Source organism: Numida meleagris, chromosome 1 (assembly GCF_002078875.1).
Source record: "Numida meleagris isolate 19003 breed g44 Domestic line chromosome 1, NumMel1.0, whole genome shotgun sequence".
NCBI classification, from domain to species: domain Eukaryota; kingdom Metazoa; phylum Chordata; class Aves; order Galliformes; family Numididae; genus Numida; species Numida meleagris.
Genome location: NC_034409.1, coordinates 86,879,133 through 86,895,591, shown reverse-complemented (window position 1 = coordinate 86,895,591; position 16,459 = coordinate 86,879,133). Strand labels below are relative to the sequence as shown.

Sequence of the window (16,459 nt, the reverse complement as noted above, 5' to 3'; positions counted from 1 at the left end):
TCAGCTCTAAATTTTGCACAGGTAATGCTTCTAAAGCCTCTCTTTACCTGAGCTTCTTCCAGCCTAAGTCATAGAAATAATGCAAGTTTTTAACTGGTCTAAATGCCACAACATATGCAAGCCTTAGATAAGAGCATCTGCTACTAACCGTAATGATAGTCTGATGGTACTTAGTTCACACAGCTAAAACTATGCCACCTTCAAAAATAAATGCAGACTTTGTACCCACCAGATCCTGTAGCTCTTCTGAACCCTCCTGCAATGTCAGTGACACCCCCAATCTCATTGCTACACCTAGCCCTGGGTCTCACCTAGCATTAGCCAAGGTACCTTTACCCAATCCAAGAGATAAATACAAAGCAAGGCTCTTTACTGATGAAGACTGTCAGCATGGAGTCCTCTCCTTCCACCCTCCCAGCAACAGCAATGAGATTTCACCAGTGCACCCAAAATATTCCCTGGGTCTCCTCAGCACAAGGTTCATGAAATTGCTCATGTGGAGCAAAAGCAAGAGGCTCTAGAGAATACGAGGAAGAAGTAAGGAAAGAAATGAAGATACATTCCTTGGAGTTAGTGGAAGGATTCCCAAAGCCTCTGGTTCACAGTTCCTTCTGCATCTCCTATATGAATTCTTCTGGCAGTTTGGTAGTCACAGGTACTTGTGCATCAACTGCAATTTCCCTACAGCTTTGCACAAATGGTTCAAGGTTTCAGAAAACCGTGTCTCAAGACTATTTCACCTGGTGACATCAGTCTCCCCTCACTCCCCTTGGTCCCCTTCCTGGTTGCATGCCAGAGAGAATGAGTAATGCTTCCTTTCTCCTTCTTCCTCCCAAGGGCTTGCTCCCATCCCAGATGCTTTGCCTCTTGCTTTAGACAGGAAAGATGCAAAACCTTCTGCATTTCTGCTGTGGCACCCTCCTTCTGTAGTTCCACATGACACTGGCCATCTCTTGTCGTCTCCTGGCCTTTTCCTCATGTCCAAGCCTGGACCCTTGGGTTTTTCCCTCTACTTCCATAGGTACATGGGATTGAGACCCTAAAGAGACCGCTACATCCCACCCCTTCATCCCCAGGATGTAAGCCCCTTCAAGCACATGAGTGCTGCAAGAAGAGATGAGAAATCAGGATGGAGTGTTATTACACACATTCAATTTAAGCATTTTCTACTGAAACAAGTTCATTCCCTGAGCTGCTCACTGTATCTCAGCGTGAGCCCAAGCCTGTCAACAGGTGAAGCAATCAACCTGAAGCAAATCATTTCTGAATGTCTTGCAGAATATCAGAAGAAAGAAAAGAAAAAAAAAAAGCCATTTTAGGAAAATACTTCAAAGTTTTGACATTTGATTTAGAGGTCATTTTATGCCGATACAGATGCTTTTGAGTTTCTGGCGCTAAAGCCTCTGTCTGTGATCTGGGTGATCTGGGTTACATTTCCAGCTGTGCTTGATACAAAGAAACCTGGAACATAAGGGCCTGAAATGTACTTGGGAAACGTGTTCCCACTGCCCTGACAAGAAGTCATCTTTGCTGCTCCATTTTCTGTAAGCAGCTCTTCCCCTCAGAGGGCGAACGTATATAGTACAATATATACTATGTGCTCACTATGAAGTTCCCAGGATGCTACATTTAGTTCAAAGCAGGACCTTGAAACTGCTTTCCCACGTGACAGGTTTAACTCTCCCTTCTTCCCATTTCACTGCCTGCTCTGTTCAAGAATTTTTTCTGAAAATATCACTCTAAGTAACACATTCCTGCAACAGAATTCATTCTGACAACCTGGCATTGGTAGTGGCACAGGCAGTAGCACTCTGTCTCACTAATCCACCCAAATGTGCTCCAAGTACCACCAGAATTAGAGAAGTGCTAGAAATTGGTTGGAATTTGCATCTTCTGCTCTCTCCTCTATAGCATCTGCAGTGGGTGCTTACCTTCTCTTCTTTCATCACTAAAGGTCAGAGATACATGCTATAATATTCACTCGCAATCTTTGGCCCATTCTAGCCCATTTTCTATTTGCTGCAAGAAAGTAAATTTAATAAGCAATTTACTAAGAATACAAGTTCAGTTTGTCTGCAAACATTAATGCTTCTGAAAACTCCTTCTTCCAAAAACCCTACTATAATCTCCATATTCAGTGGATTCAGCACCGTATCCTTCCATAGAACCACAGCTTCCTGCAATGCAACTTCTACAACATAAAAGCATCCAGAACTCTGCACACAAAAAGCAAGGGTGTCCCTCGTCCCCCTTTTGGTTTAGAACTGTCAGCTTTCTGCCTATTTTCTCTTTCTATACCTTGAGAGAGTGCTCCAGGACTTGCTAACTAAAATCTTGTCCCTAAGGTGCAAATGCTGGTGATGGCCTGATATCCTTAGCTCTACAAGGTAAGGAAACTTCAGCTGTAAGCAGAATTTATCTTTTCACCTACATCTGTCCTACAGATAAAACTGGTTTTCTTCAGCATTACCTGATTGAAAGTATACTGGAACCAATGGAATCTGTCTATTGCTGACACTGCCAGCACTTACTTGCTACTTTTCTTAAAACTACAGCTTCTGAAAGTTAGTGATGAAGTAAAAACCTCACCTTCCTCCTTCTCATTTTACTTATCGCTCATCTTCGGAAATCCTTCCATCTCACCCTCTAAGCCAGAAAATGGTCCTGAAGTGAGATTTAAAGCCATTAGAGCGACAGAAAAACTTCTTTTTCTTTCCTTCATCCTACTATTTTATAGCTTTAAACTCTTGGCTCTTCTGGGACTGAAATACCCTCTGAGTTGTGATTAAAGAGGCCATTTTTGGCCATGTGGTGATGGAGAGCCTCTTCACAGGTGCTGATCCACTTCTACCTCACAGCAGGAGATTGGGAAGTTCTGACAAGCCGAAAGGGTCCAAAGAGCTACTTCAAATTCCAGGGTATGATTCATTCCTCACAACTCTTCTCATAACATGCCGACTCACTCCACCAGACATTGCTGTGAGGCTTGGGGCTGACAGAACTAAAAATTATTCCAGTGAAAAAGAAAACTGTGCAATAAGCAGAAATGCACTGGTAACCAATTACTTCTCTCTTAGTCATGCAAAAAATCTCAAATTAAAGAATTCACTCATTCACACTGAATTATTTTGTTTGTGAAATTTGCCTTAAAGTTACCTTACATTGTGTCTAATAATATAACTAGATCAAAATTTTGGCTGTGAGAAATAGCAACTGTCAATAAAAGTTTATTAAAAGTGCCTTACTGCATGTATCTCAGTCAACATGTAATCTGTGAAATGCAATCAGGATGTTAGGTGTTTCTTTCTGGAAGGTTTGAGCTGCCATCCTTTGCCATCTGTTCTAATTATTTTTGAATAATTTGGCAGATCTCCTTCCTTTTGTTGCTGAACAACAGAAGCAGATCTCAACAATCTGAGTCAAAAAATAAAATAAAATAAAATCCTGGAATTTAGTTCTAAACTAAACATTAACAGCAACATTAAACAGTCACACATCAGTAGGACAACAGGTCTGGAATGTCCAGGTAGATAAAGTAGAGGTAGTTCGTCACAGTTTGCACTCTCTATGGGATAACATAAAAGTGGAAAAAAAAAAATAGCTAGTCCAGATATAAGCTGGCATTAGTTCTTGCACAACACGTTCCCCTGTGCTGGTTAATTTTCCTTGAAGAACTCTGAACATATTTATCAAGTTACTCAGCTACTCCTCACAGCATCTGAGACCCTCATTCAGGTCCTGAAAAGAAGAGAACCATTAATGCCCTTTTTACACGTGGAGAAATGAGACAGAAAAGCAGCAAATGAATTCCCCAAGACAACGCAAGAGCTGATGATGGCACACAGGGCTCCCTGGCTCCAGACCAGAACCTCAGGAAATACTGTGGGATCTGTCTTGGAACAGTCACTACAGCTGAAGCAGCAATATTTTATGGCATGGACTACCTTTTCAGTACTTGGATATCCACTTCAAACACTGAGTGCAATATAATGGGTTTCCTACTTGTTTGGTGACAAAACTCCACTTTAGTATAAATGCCAGCTATATACTACTAAGTTTCTGTAAAAGTATACAAAGCAGGATGGTCCAACATGAGTCAGTACTGAATGATGTACAGCAAGTTCCCCTGTGTTATTTTAAAAATAAATTGGTCACTTTACCTCACCCAAAGACACACTGATATTGAGAGGAAAACAAAAAGAGAAAGTGAATTTAGTAACCAAGTGTTGAGTTTTGATCCTATGTCAGGCACAGACAGGACATATGACCTTCAGCAGGTCCTTTCTTATACTGCCTCATTTTACCATCTGTGAAGCAGGACAGAAATTCCTCCCTATGCTTTCTCACAGCTTTGCTGTAAGAGCTGATGGATATTGACAGGGTTTTTCTGAGCATGATAAAGGCTAGAAAGAAACAAAGCATCGTCTGAAGATTGACAGTGCCAGGGTTGGTGTTATGACGACTCCCACGAGTTATAAATTTTATGGAAAATAAACAGGAGAGTGGCAAACACTAACTTCAGTAACAGCACCTGTAAGGCTGTATTGTCAGCGTCTCTGTTACAAATCGTGTAATATGTACATAAATGTGCTCCATTCAGTTGCAAGCTTGAATCAGAGACAGAAAAGGAGAGTGTACAAAGCATCTGTTTTTTTTTGTGTTTTTTTTTTTTAAGCTCTCACAGTGTATCTACACACCAGGTCTGGGTTAATGATGGAGATCAGTGCTTTCATCCCCCAGAGTTAGATAAAGCTGGGTGCAATGTTTTTCAGCAATCTAGCTCTCCACAGAAGGCATACACAGTTTGTCGTAACGCCCTTACAACCGGATCACACAGAAAGCACAATCCATGGGGACGTTTTATTCCTTCAGCAGAAGAAATAATACACTGCATTATCCTCTGCAGATAGCGAAAATGTTGGAATGGTTCTTGAACATAAATGTTGCCATTCCCCCCTCCGTGAACTGGAGGAATGTGGTTATGTGCAACATGAACGGAATCTCTGAGACCCTCCCCACCTGACTCTGCCGAGGTACCATCAGGCTAATTTGATGCCACGCTCCTTGTCAAAGAAGATATTCCCTCTGCCAGACCACGAGGTGGTTTTCATGCTTCCAGATAAACCACCAAATGGATCAAAGTCACAAAAAACATCTTCATTTCAATTTTCACAGTCAATTTTTGAAGTCAGTGTTCTCAATTATTACTCTTGTTTTAGTACATAAAACTAAAAATCTGACAGGTCCCATTTTTCACAGTGAAAAGATGCAATATAAGAATGCAATGTTATTCACATATTCAGAGCACCATATATAACGATGATATACACCTCCCAATTCATTATCTGTTTTATAAAAAATTTAGGTTGCATTTTCCAGATTTCTAATAATAAACTATAAAATGAAGTGACTACATCATGCGCAACTCATATGTTTGCAATTTAATTTCCTGAGTGCTCTCCAATTAATAGACCACTCTGCCACAAGAACATTTTAGACAGTATTAAAACTCAAAAACTTGTAAGCATTTAGATAAAATTACTTGCCCAAACTTGAAAAATAAAAGTAAACCATACAGTTCATCTTCAAGCTATTTTTATGATGCAATTCCTTAGGAGAAACAAAATCAGTCTGTGGTACACAGATACGTTAGTAATAATAAATAATACAATACTTACTTCTGTACTTGCATAACATCTTTCTATATCATACACATACATATAGACCCAAGATTTTAGCACAGAAAAGTATTTTCTCACATTAGTATAACTTATGATTTTAAAAAGCCGCAACTTCATGTAATTTCAATTTTTTTTTATATCAAAGTCTCTACAAAATATTAAAATATAAAATTTGCTTGCAGTCTTTCAAGGAGAAAATGAGAACACTTCTACAGTGTTCAATGGAAGTATTTTAAAACTTGCTTTTTGTGAAAGAGCTTTAATGAAAAAAATTTGATTTTCCAACCACCTCTAACAGTAATTACAATATTAAAGTAGAACTCGTTCCAGGCACAAAGGACATGCAGACACAAACAGCATATTTAGATCAGTCAGTGGACCAAATTTAGTCACAGGGTAGTAAGAGCTTGTTAATTTTACTGGAAAACACACCAGAAGATAGCAATGGAACAAAGAGACAAGTAAATGAGAACACAGAAGGACGTGGCAGATTGCCAGTATAAGATGGAGTGTAAATCCAAGTTTACATAAGGGTAAAATAAAAAGAGTGATGATCAAAAGAGAAAAATCCACAAGCTGTCTTAAAGGTGAGGTACTGAAAAGTATTTCTTATTTTAATAATAATAGTAATGGTAACAGTAGTGAAAATAATAGTAGTAATAATAACAGTAACAATAATTCTTCACTGAAGAGTAAAAAAGACAGCCATTAAGAAGATCTTGGGTGGGGGAAGAAGGAAAACTTAACCTATTCCCCGATTTAGAAAACTAGTAAATCAAACAATAAAGAAAGCAATTATCCTAATTTCACTCTTTAGAGTTGTCTATACAATGATTACAAAAACACCAGGCCACATGCATCTCTACTGTAAGCGAGCATAACCCTTTTTATCTCCGGTTCAAATTATAGTGACATAGCTACTTTGATCCTGACATTTCTATCAGACACATGTACAAGCATCTCACATACACAATAAAATTAAAGAGCTATCAAAATTTTTTTTAAAAGAGAGCAAATGTGCCCCATTTATGTGCGTTCAAACAGATTTTAAAGTTTACATTTCAATATAAGTCCCACTTTGCTCTACAAATGCATCACTCATCTCTCAGTAGCATCACATATCCTTAAGCAATATAAATTCAGCTTTTTGCTTTTAGATTTTTCTTACCAGCAAACTCTGCCTTCACAGCTTATGATCAGAATATCAAGATGAATTCTTTTTGGCTAACATGCCCCAGCAGCAGTATAATTTAGTCATAGTTTTTGAATGTTACCTTGTCTCTATCAACTCATTCTTTCAAAGCTGCACTGCATGGAAAACATTAAGAGCAGAAAGTGCTCAAAATGTTATCTCTGAAATAAGTTCACATCATCTACTTTAATACTTTTGATATTACACTGAAAGAAAGTCTCAGCATATCAAGTACTGCTGGTGGATGATAAAAAATGATAAAATAGGAAAAATAGCATTTTGAAGTGTTTGTAGAAGCAATGCATGTAGCCACATCCAAAATCTTGGAGGCTTGCTGTGCTATGAAAAAAACTATGATGTCAATCTACTGATATAATAACTACTGGCAGGTAAGCATTAAAACACTGAATGAGTTAAATCAATTAAAATCATTTCAGTAAAATCTCGAAGGAACATTTGTGAGGGATTTAGGATCTTCATCTACTTGTGCAAGAAAAATAAGAACTTGATGCCATCACATAAAATAAGAGCAGCTGTATGCCAAAGCAAAGGTTCTACTATCAGATGCCTAGCCAATCTTAATAGGCTTTAATAGAAAAGAGTTGCAAAAATTAAAGAAACAGCAAAAAGTCAGTGACAAACTGTTCATTCAAATGCTTGTAGATTTTGGGCTCATTTGAATATGAGATCATTCACAAGATTTGTTAGGCCTGCAGAGATGGAGTAAGAGCAGTCTAGGACCAGTAATCTTGTATTTTGACAGAGTGGGTTCTGCAGGATCAATCCAGCCAGTCTTGCGCTAATACATAGATGTAAGACCAATACACTTCACTTTGTCACCCCAAATGGAATACGCAGCATCGCTTACATTAGATGCTTTTCTGCCTACACTATCAGTGTAACTCATCTTTCTTATATCTACAGAAATGACGTGAAAAGGTTTTAATAGTTGGTTCTTATGGCACAGATGAGAAACAAAACCAATCTGATGAACACACAGCAGATATTTATTAGTCGTCATTTCATCAGCCCCAGAACAATAACACAGGAATGAAGAGCACATTTAACCAGTGAAACAGTGGACAGTACCTAGTAAAATACATTCTACATGTAAATAATTCAATGCCATTTACTATCTTTTTTCACATTTACTTTTCTAAGCATCGTTATCCATATTATCTCAACCCCTAATGCTGAAGATGTCAAACACTTGAAATAATTTTGTGATGGTGCTTACAAACTGAGGAATGCTCTGTGTAGAGGATCTTCTCTGCAAAATGTCATGATCCTGCAGGACCCCATTGTCCAAGACAAACTGAATACTATTAGCGTTGCTTTCATGCAAAATGCACGCCTGAGGTCTATGCTCATTTGGTATGGGTTGCTGGAAAGGTGATGATAAGGAAAGAAAAGGCTTCTTGCATATTCATAAAGACCAAACAATTAGCAAATCTCCAGTTCCAGACCCAAAAATAAAAGGTGCGTGTGCTGAAGGTGGAAGTGTCACATAATCATGTATAAGACAGTAATTTTCTCCCCCAAGATTATTAAGACTACAAGAGGAATCAGTGTACCTGTAGTTAACAAAATGGCAGTTATGACAAATGTTTACCTCTCTAAGACCATGACACAGGATAAGAAGGGATCGATTGGTTTGGTTTGGTCTCCCATGAACACAGGCACTTTAAAACAGCAGAGTTTTAGTTCAGAAAGGATGCCACTGTGCCAGCTTTATGCACAATCACACAAAAATCACACTTCACTGCCCTCTCTTAGTTTACAGCCTCAGGTATTATCTAAAAGAAAGAGAAATATTGGAAGATATGAAGGCTTTCACTGTTGTCCTTGCCACCTTTGACAGCAAAGGTAAAAAGTGTACGTAAAAATCTGTGGGCTGCCCCTGGAAAAAGAGTGTGCTATGGAGAAAGTCCCTTACAGTTGATCTCTTCAAAAATCAGAGTTTCACAAGTTACAACCCCAGCAGATCTCAAACTTGTGACTTCCTTCTGTCTTTTTTTAACTGACAGCTTGAAAATCCTTGAAAATCTGCTTGTATAAATAGTGTAAATATTCTCATTTATTTCTGGAAACTGCACATAAAAATCAAGCTTCATTATTAGACATTTGCAATAAATATCCAAGGACTGGTATATATATTGAATTTTTGCCATTGCCTTCCCAAATGCTAATCTGAAAAAAAGTGTTTGTTCATACACTATAATCAACCTCCATATGGCAATTTGCAATAGCAGAACTGTTCTGGCTGAAGTTCATGGAAAACTGTGTCAGAAGGGAAAAAAAAAATCTTTACTATCAACAGACCTGTTTGAAGGCTCCAGGTTTGGGAGTTTTGTAGGTAGACCATAGCAAGACTGAAAAAAAAAAACAATGCACAATGTCATAAGCACTTTGTTGGAACAGAAGAGAAAGTAGAGTAATATTGTTTCTTCTGGTGGCATTTTTTATTTAATGTGTGAATTACAGCATAAAATACCTGTAATTAGATGTCTTTCAAACATTCAACTGAAAATCTATTTTAGAAAGACAAGAATAAATGATGAAATGTTCTCATTCACTTCTTACCTATGAGTTCTACAGCATGAATAGTACATACAGAGACGTAGACAAAGATATGAAATACATATTTCAAATCTACTACAAAGTCCAACATGATGTGTTTTTTGAAAGAAAAAAGATGTAAACATTTGAGCGAGCAGCCTGTATATAAAGGCTTACCTTTGCTTTATGAGTTATGTATGTCTTCAAGAAACTTCTGGGAACAAAAACTTCTGATGGCTGTCAGAGAAGAAATAATAAATTAGTCAGTATTTGTGTGAACATTTGCTAACATGCACAAATCTGTCAGTTGTCTCAACTTCTTTGCTCTTCTTTTCCTTTTCTTATTACACACACAGTTAACTATTCAGGCACACCTTCTCCAAAAAAAACAAAAATTACAAAGAGAGAATCACATCATATTAGCAAATTCAGAATTCAATGATATAAACCCAAATGTTTCTATAAATGCCCAGACTTCCTAATTATACTACTAAAACACACAGAATCATAGACTTGTTTGGGTTGGAAGGGACCTTTAAGATCATCTAGTTCCCTGCTATAGGCAGGGACACCAGCCTCTAGACCAGGTTGCCCAAAGTCCCATCCAGCCTGGCTTTGAATGCTTCCAGAGAGGGGACATCCAGAATCTCACTGAGCAACCAGTTCCAGTGTCTCACCACCCTCACAGTAAAGAATGCCTTCCTAATATCTAGTCTAAATCTACCCTCTTCCAGTTTCAAACCATTTCCCCTTGTCCTGTTGCTACATAAGCAAGTATAACTTACAGAAGAAGCATGAAAACGAGAGGATACCCGGGGAGATCGCTGCTTGTCAGAAGCCAAGGAATCCAGGTCCTACCTCAAGGTACACAGAGGCCCCCGGGTCTGAGGTATTTTTGGGCTAACCAGGCAGCTGGGAGTCTAGGATTTAATCTTCAGCTTGCAAATGCCACTTCATTCCTCTTTAATCTATTTTATATTAAAGCATTCTCTCTCTCACCCCAGTAGTCATTTAGCATATTGTTGTTTTCAATCAGATTTGCATTCAGATATTTTGAAAAAAAGGTGACCTTTTCTGGGAAGCATGTCAATTCCTGTTCCCACAAAATGCAAGTGCAGCTTAACTCCCATCACTATTGAAAGGCTGTGAAGAGCAAGTGTTTTGTTTTGCATTCAGCCTAGCTGATACAGCTGCAAGTTGCTTGAAAACAGATTAGCAGTAAGATTGTCCTTTCTAAGTTAGAAGACTATGTCAAATGGCTCTGGATATGCAGAGTAGTCAACAACTTTAAACGCAAAGAGGAATCGTCTCTGAAATCACTGTGTAACATCACGTCAAGCAACGTTTAGTTACTACAAGGGATTGCCAAGTTTTATTTAAGAATATATATTCTTATCTAGTTTTTATTCTTAAGTCAACTGGGGAATATGGAGTTGTGTACTCCTCTCTTCCCAAGTAATGAGCACAGTTGGATGCTATCTCAGAACACAACAGGACATCCCAAGTTGGAAGGGATCCACAGGGATCATCAAGTCCACCTCCTGGCTCCACACACCACCACCCAAAATCTGAACCCTATGTCTGAAAGTGTTGTACAAATGTTCCTTTAACACTGGCAGCTTGGGGCTGTGTCCATTGCCCTGTGCAGCCTGTTCCAGGACCCCACCACCCTCACCTCTGGTGCAGAACCTCTCCCTAACCCCCAGCTGCCCCTCCCCTGACGCAGTTTCATGCCATTCCCTCGGGCCCTGTCACTATCACCAGAGAGCAGAGCTCAGCGCTGCCCTCCGCTCCTCTTGTGAGGGGCTGCAGGCCGCCATGAGGCCTTCCCTCAGCCTCCTCTGCTCTGCGCTGAACAAACCATGGGACCTCAGCCAGTCCTCATACATCCTGCCCTCCAGACTGAACCCTTCACCATCTTCATTGCCTTCCCTTTGACACTCTCTAACAGTTTTTTGTCCTCCTTACATTGTGGCACCCGCAGCCGCACTCAGTGCAGGAGGTGAGGCGGTACAACACAGAGCAGAGCAGGACAACCCCTCCCAGTGCCCAGTGGCAGTGCTGGGCCTGATGCACCCCAGGGTATGGCTGGCCCTTACAGCTACCAGGCACACTGCTGGCTCACATTCTACTTGCTGACAGCCAGAACCCCATATCACTCTCCACAGGGCTTCTCTCCAGCTTCTCATCCTGCAGTCTGTACATATACCACAGCTGTCCCATCCCAGGTACAGAACTCAGCACTTGCGCCTGTTAAACTTCATGGGGTTCATGACTGCCTTCTAATTTGTCAAGATCTCTCTGCAAGGGTTTGAAGGAAAAATAATATGAAGAAAATATTACAGTGTAGAATGGAAAGGGATACAAATTGTGACACTTAAAATAAAAAATATACCTATAAAAAAGAGAAAAATCTATAGCTTTGACTTTAGGATAAACTCCAAGTAGGTTAATGTTCATTTTTCAAATTTCAAGAATTATACTGCTGAAATATCATATCTAATAAAACATATAACCGAAACTAATTAATACTGTTACTCATAAATTCTTGCAAAACTCAGTCAGCAATCAAAGTAAGTGCTGTAAGTGTAGGGTGAACAGTCTTTCTATAATTCAGATCTGACAATGAGGCTTAAAATACTTTAAGCAAAAATTTTAACTAAGGCTATATTATGCAGTTTATATTAAAATATGTTTTTAATATATATATATTCTCTCAATATTACTTCAATGATCTATGTTAAACTTCAAAAAAAAGCAGACGGGAAATCCTACATCAAAACAAACAAAAAAAAGCATATTTATCCAAGGAATTTTGTATCCTAAAATTATAACTGAATTTTGTAATATCCTTCATTTTTGAAGAGCTTACTGTGTTTTTTAGAGAGGCGTATGTAAAATTCACAAATAGAGAATTAGTAAACTTGGCACTACTCGAGTCTATCTAGTAGTGAAGAATGTGAAGTGTTTGCTGTTGACATTACTGCATCAAGCATGAACTGAGGAAAGCTGAAATAAAGTCTTGAACTGTTCAGATTGGGGTGGTTATTTTTATTTTTTATTTTTATTTTGCATGTGAAGTCCTGTTTGGAAAGGAACCTTAAGAAGGAGATGTCTTTGTACAATCTTCACTAAGGAAATACCCACATCAGAGACAAAATTGTAATTGACCTCCTTTCTAGTAATCTATACAAAGAGGCAGAAGTCTAAAGGAAAACATAGATCAAATGACTTAGAAGTGGAAAATAATTACTTAAAAAAATCCCCACAAAATCAAAAGAGACTACAAAGTTAGGCAAATGCATAAATGTAATAAAAATCTGCCATGAATTTATGCTTTATGGATAAAATAATATGTAGTTACCAATATCAATGGTTGAAAATTTTAATTATTTATTTTAAATGAATTAAGATTATGCAGTGTTTTTGTAGGTCATCCATCCTTCCTTACTCTCACATTCAGGTTCTTGCATGGGTTGAAATACTGTTACATACTACAAAAACATTCTCAAGTTTTCTTTGTATTGAAATGCAGAACAAGAGCGATCATATTTATAGCCATAGTATCTTAAAATTTCTGTGGAAATAATTTTCTGTGGATAGCTTATTACTTCTTCTACAAGAAGTTAGATTTTAATATAGACATTAGATTTTAATATAGACACACTATGATAAGAAAAAAATCTGATTCCAATTTTGACTCAGAAAATGGACTAACCTGATCTCACACTCCACCACCTCTAGGCAGAAATGTCACTCGGTCTTTGCCGTAGGCTTGATCATGCAATACTTCTCAGTCTTTGACTGGAGCCCACAGCCCAACCTGCCAACAGACTCTTCAGCCTTGTGACTGAACTAGGCATGAGAACCTGTATAGGGCACCTGCTGATGGAATACTGCTGAACAAGTTCCCACCCACCTACTTACTCTTCATATATACACACATACACACTGCTCAAGACCTAGATTGGCTTAGCATGAAAATCTAGTTCTGAGAGGGATGCAGGTACAAGGCAATGGGTCATGGTCTACCAAAGTATTCAGATAGGCTGGTGATACAGAACAAGTGGGAGGAAGCAGAAAGGGGGTAGATTTGACTCATATCCTACCTCGTATAATCCTCAATTCACCTAGGTGAGTCTAATTTTAGGTTGAAGGTCTAGCCCTCCAAAAGGTTTTCAGCCTTACTGAGACCCCAGATGGATAGCTAGCAGTAAATAATGAATGGGACTTTCCCCAAATGAGCTTGAGCACCTCTCTGTCAGACTTTTGCTCTCCAGAGAGCCAGTTTGCTGCAGCTGGTGTGAGCACTAGTGCCCACAGCCAGCTATTACTCCCACTAATGGCATTTTTAAAGGGTGAGGACCTCATTGAATGCACTGATGTTGACCCATCGGGGCCACATTTTCTCTATGCTGCTCAGTGAATTAGGCATGCAACTGCTATTAATGAAAACAGAAGATCTGTATACCCACTTCCTGGCTTACAGGGCTGCTAACGTACCCCATAATTTGAGAGAATTATGTCTTAAAGGCCATGCTGTGATAGAGAAATCACTCATGATGAAACAATGTTTAAGTGGTGGAAAAATCCTGGTTCTAATGTTAAATGAATTTCTCCAACAGAGACTTTCAAGCAAGTATTACAGAATGAAAATTTCACACTTCAGAATACCTAATTTAAAACAACAGCTTATATCTTAGGTACTATGACTTACTGAAATGATCAGTGTCTGTCCCAATTCATTTTGTCTGGAATGTGCTACCCTGCTTAATCAAAACAAAACCTAAGTCATCTACATTTACTTTTTTTAGTGAACGTAGTTATTATGAGTGGAAATTTTATGTTGCTTTTTGCAAGAAGAAGTAGGTACCCGTAAAAGTACAAGTGACCTACCACCAATGCCATTATTTTAATTGACATCTGTGAGCATATTTTCTGAGGTTGCATCAAGACAAGACGAGGGCCCTTTGTACCCTTCTGACAGTGATGGCAATCATTAAAGATTTACCAGGGTCATTAAAGTGAGAAATAGCAGTAATGCAGAGCTGAATATCACTATCCCATGTGGATTCAACTGAAGTGCAAAAAAAAGCCAGCACAGAATTAGCTGAGATCCTGCACTGCCACCTTAACCTCACTGTAAGAAGGAAAAGGAAAAAAAATCACCACTGTGTCTAAAGCACATTAGAGTAGCACATTTTACTTATATGACAGGTATTGCCAGTAAAGGACGTAATGATCCCCTTTGCACTAAAGCACTACTTGGGCTTTCATGTTGTACCAGCTCCAATGAGAGCTGGCAGGGGGACCTGGGGTCACAGCATTAGTGCCATCTCAGGAAACACTTCTGTTGAACTCCCAGGGGATATTGCAGGAAATGTACCAGGAGGTGGCTTGTGGGCCACCCCCAGCTGCATGTGGAGGAGGGCACACAAAGGGAGACCTTGACATGGAGCTAGAGAAACCGAGGGACAACCCATCTCATCTTTACCAACTGCATACACACATGGCCACAGCACAAGGACAGGAAGGGGGTAGCTGCTCACTCTCTTCTGGAAATCCTTGACAAAAAAACAGCACGGCATCTCTGAGAGGAAGGAGCAATCACTGTGACTCAGTAGGTTGCTGCCTTACAGCCCAGGCAAACTTGATACCTCTTTCAATAGCATCTGCATTCTGTCGTATGCTCTTCTCTCTTATCACAAAATATAATTTTGCTTCATTATGGGATGTGAACTTAAAAAGCAACACTCCACCATCTCTTTGGAATTAAGCCTTTGCATAGGCACTGTGACTAGTTTCAGGAAGACTAGTTTCAGGCTGCCCAGAGAAGCTGCAGATGCCCCATCCCTGGAGGCTTTCAAGGCCAGGTGGGATGGGGCCCTGGGCAGCCTGATCTGGCCGGGGGCAGCCCTGCCCACAGCTGGGGGTTGAAACTGGGTGCGCTTTAAGGCCCCTTCCAACCCAAGCCATTCTATGTCTATTGAAAAGACACCAAGATGCACAGAATGAAGCAGTTGCAGCTGTAGCATAGTTTAACATGTTTAACCACAATCCTGATGACTCATAAGACACGTAACTTGCCAGAACAGCTAAGTGTAAATTATGCTAAGGTAAAAAAAAAAAAAAAAAAGAAAAAGAAACTATTTTTAAATCATTATCACATTTGTGTTCAATAACTGTAATTCTTTGTGAACTGACATCACAAAAATCCTCGGAGAAAAGGCACAGGAGGTTTCTAAGCTTGCTTTGATTATCCTGTTCATTATATCAAAAGGAACAGGAAAGCGGTCTCCTGCAGGAATCAGTCACCACTCTTGTTTTAATCTGCCTCCTTTGATTTCCTGAGTAGCTCAGATTAAAGATAGACCTTCTCCTCTGCCTGATGCTGCCTCTCACTGTAGGGCTTTGAGAAAGGAGCAAGCAGCACAAAGGCTTTTGACTGCTATGGCCACATCAACCAGACAATGTCCTGGGTACTGCCAGGCTGCGCAGGGTGGGCTGGGCCTGAAAGGGCTTCCATCAGTACCTGGACAATGAGACAAGGGGCAGCAGCAGGCACAGTGAGGGGGAAACATAACTGCAGGCTAAAGGTAAACATCATGAAGACGCTTCTGCATGCATGAGTTCATAATACAGTGTTGTATAGTAATAATACCTAACAGTGGTGAATGCTCAGTCGATTACATGAGAGCTTTCTATCATGAATATGGATATTGGTTTTGCTGAAGCTGTGGGACTCTGATGTTAAAGGGCTTTTCAAGATAACTTGTGCCAGTCTTGGAGATCCCAGTGGAGAGGAGAAAAAAAAAAAGCATGCACCTATCAAACCACATCTGATATGTCTATCGGTCCTTCAGTGTCAGACATCATTACTGCATGATGCACAACAGTGAACATGTTTTAAACATATGTTTTACATGGTGCAATCAATCACAATGAAACTAATAACACTAATAGTTGGTATACAGTAACAATACACCCTCAAGCCTGTGCAGCAGCAAGATAATGCTTTTCCCAGGTC

General features: G+C 39.4%; 1 long non-coding RNA gene across 4 annotated transcripts in view; it reads right to left on the bottom strand.

Moving 5' to 3' along the window:
* Positions 1 to 16,459, bottom strand: part of LOC110400975 — a 56,576-nt gene that overhangs the window by 31,685 nt on the left and 8,432 nt on the right. For 3 of the 4 annotated variants that reach the window (XR_002440186.1, XR_002440184.1, XR_002440185.1), the window contains exons 1-3: positions 11,401 to 11,649; positions 9,610 to 9,669; positions 9,196 to 9,245 (exon numbers count right to left, since the gene is read on the bottom strand). This is a non-coding gene — a long non-coding RNA (uncharacterized LOC110400975). Of the gene's footprint in view, positions 1 to 9,195; positions 9,246 to 9,609; positions 9,670 to 11,400; positions 11,650 to 16,459 lie in introns of those variants that run through there. The other variant, XR_002440188.1, reaches the window with a different exon arrangement.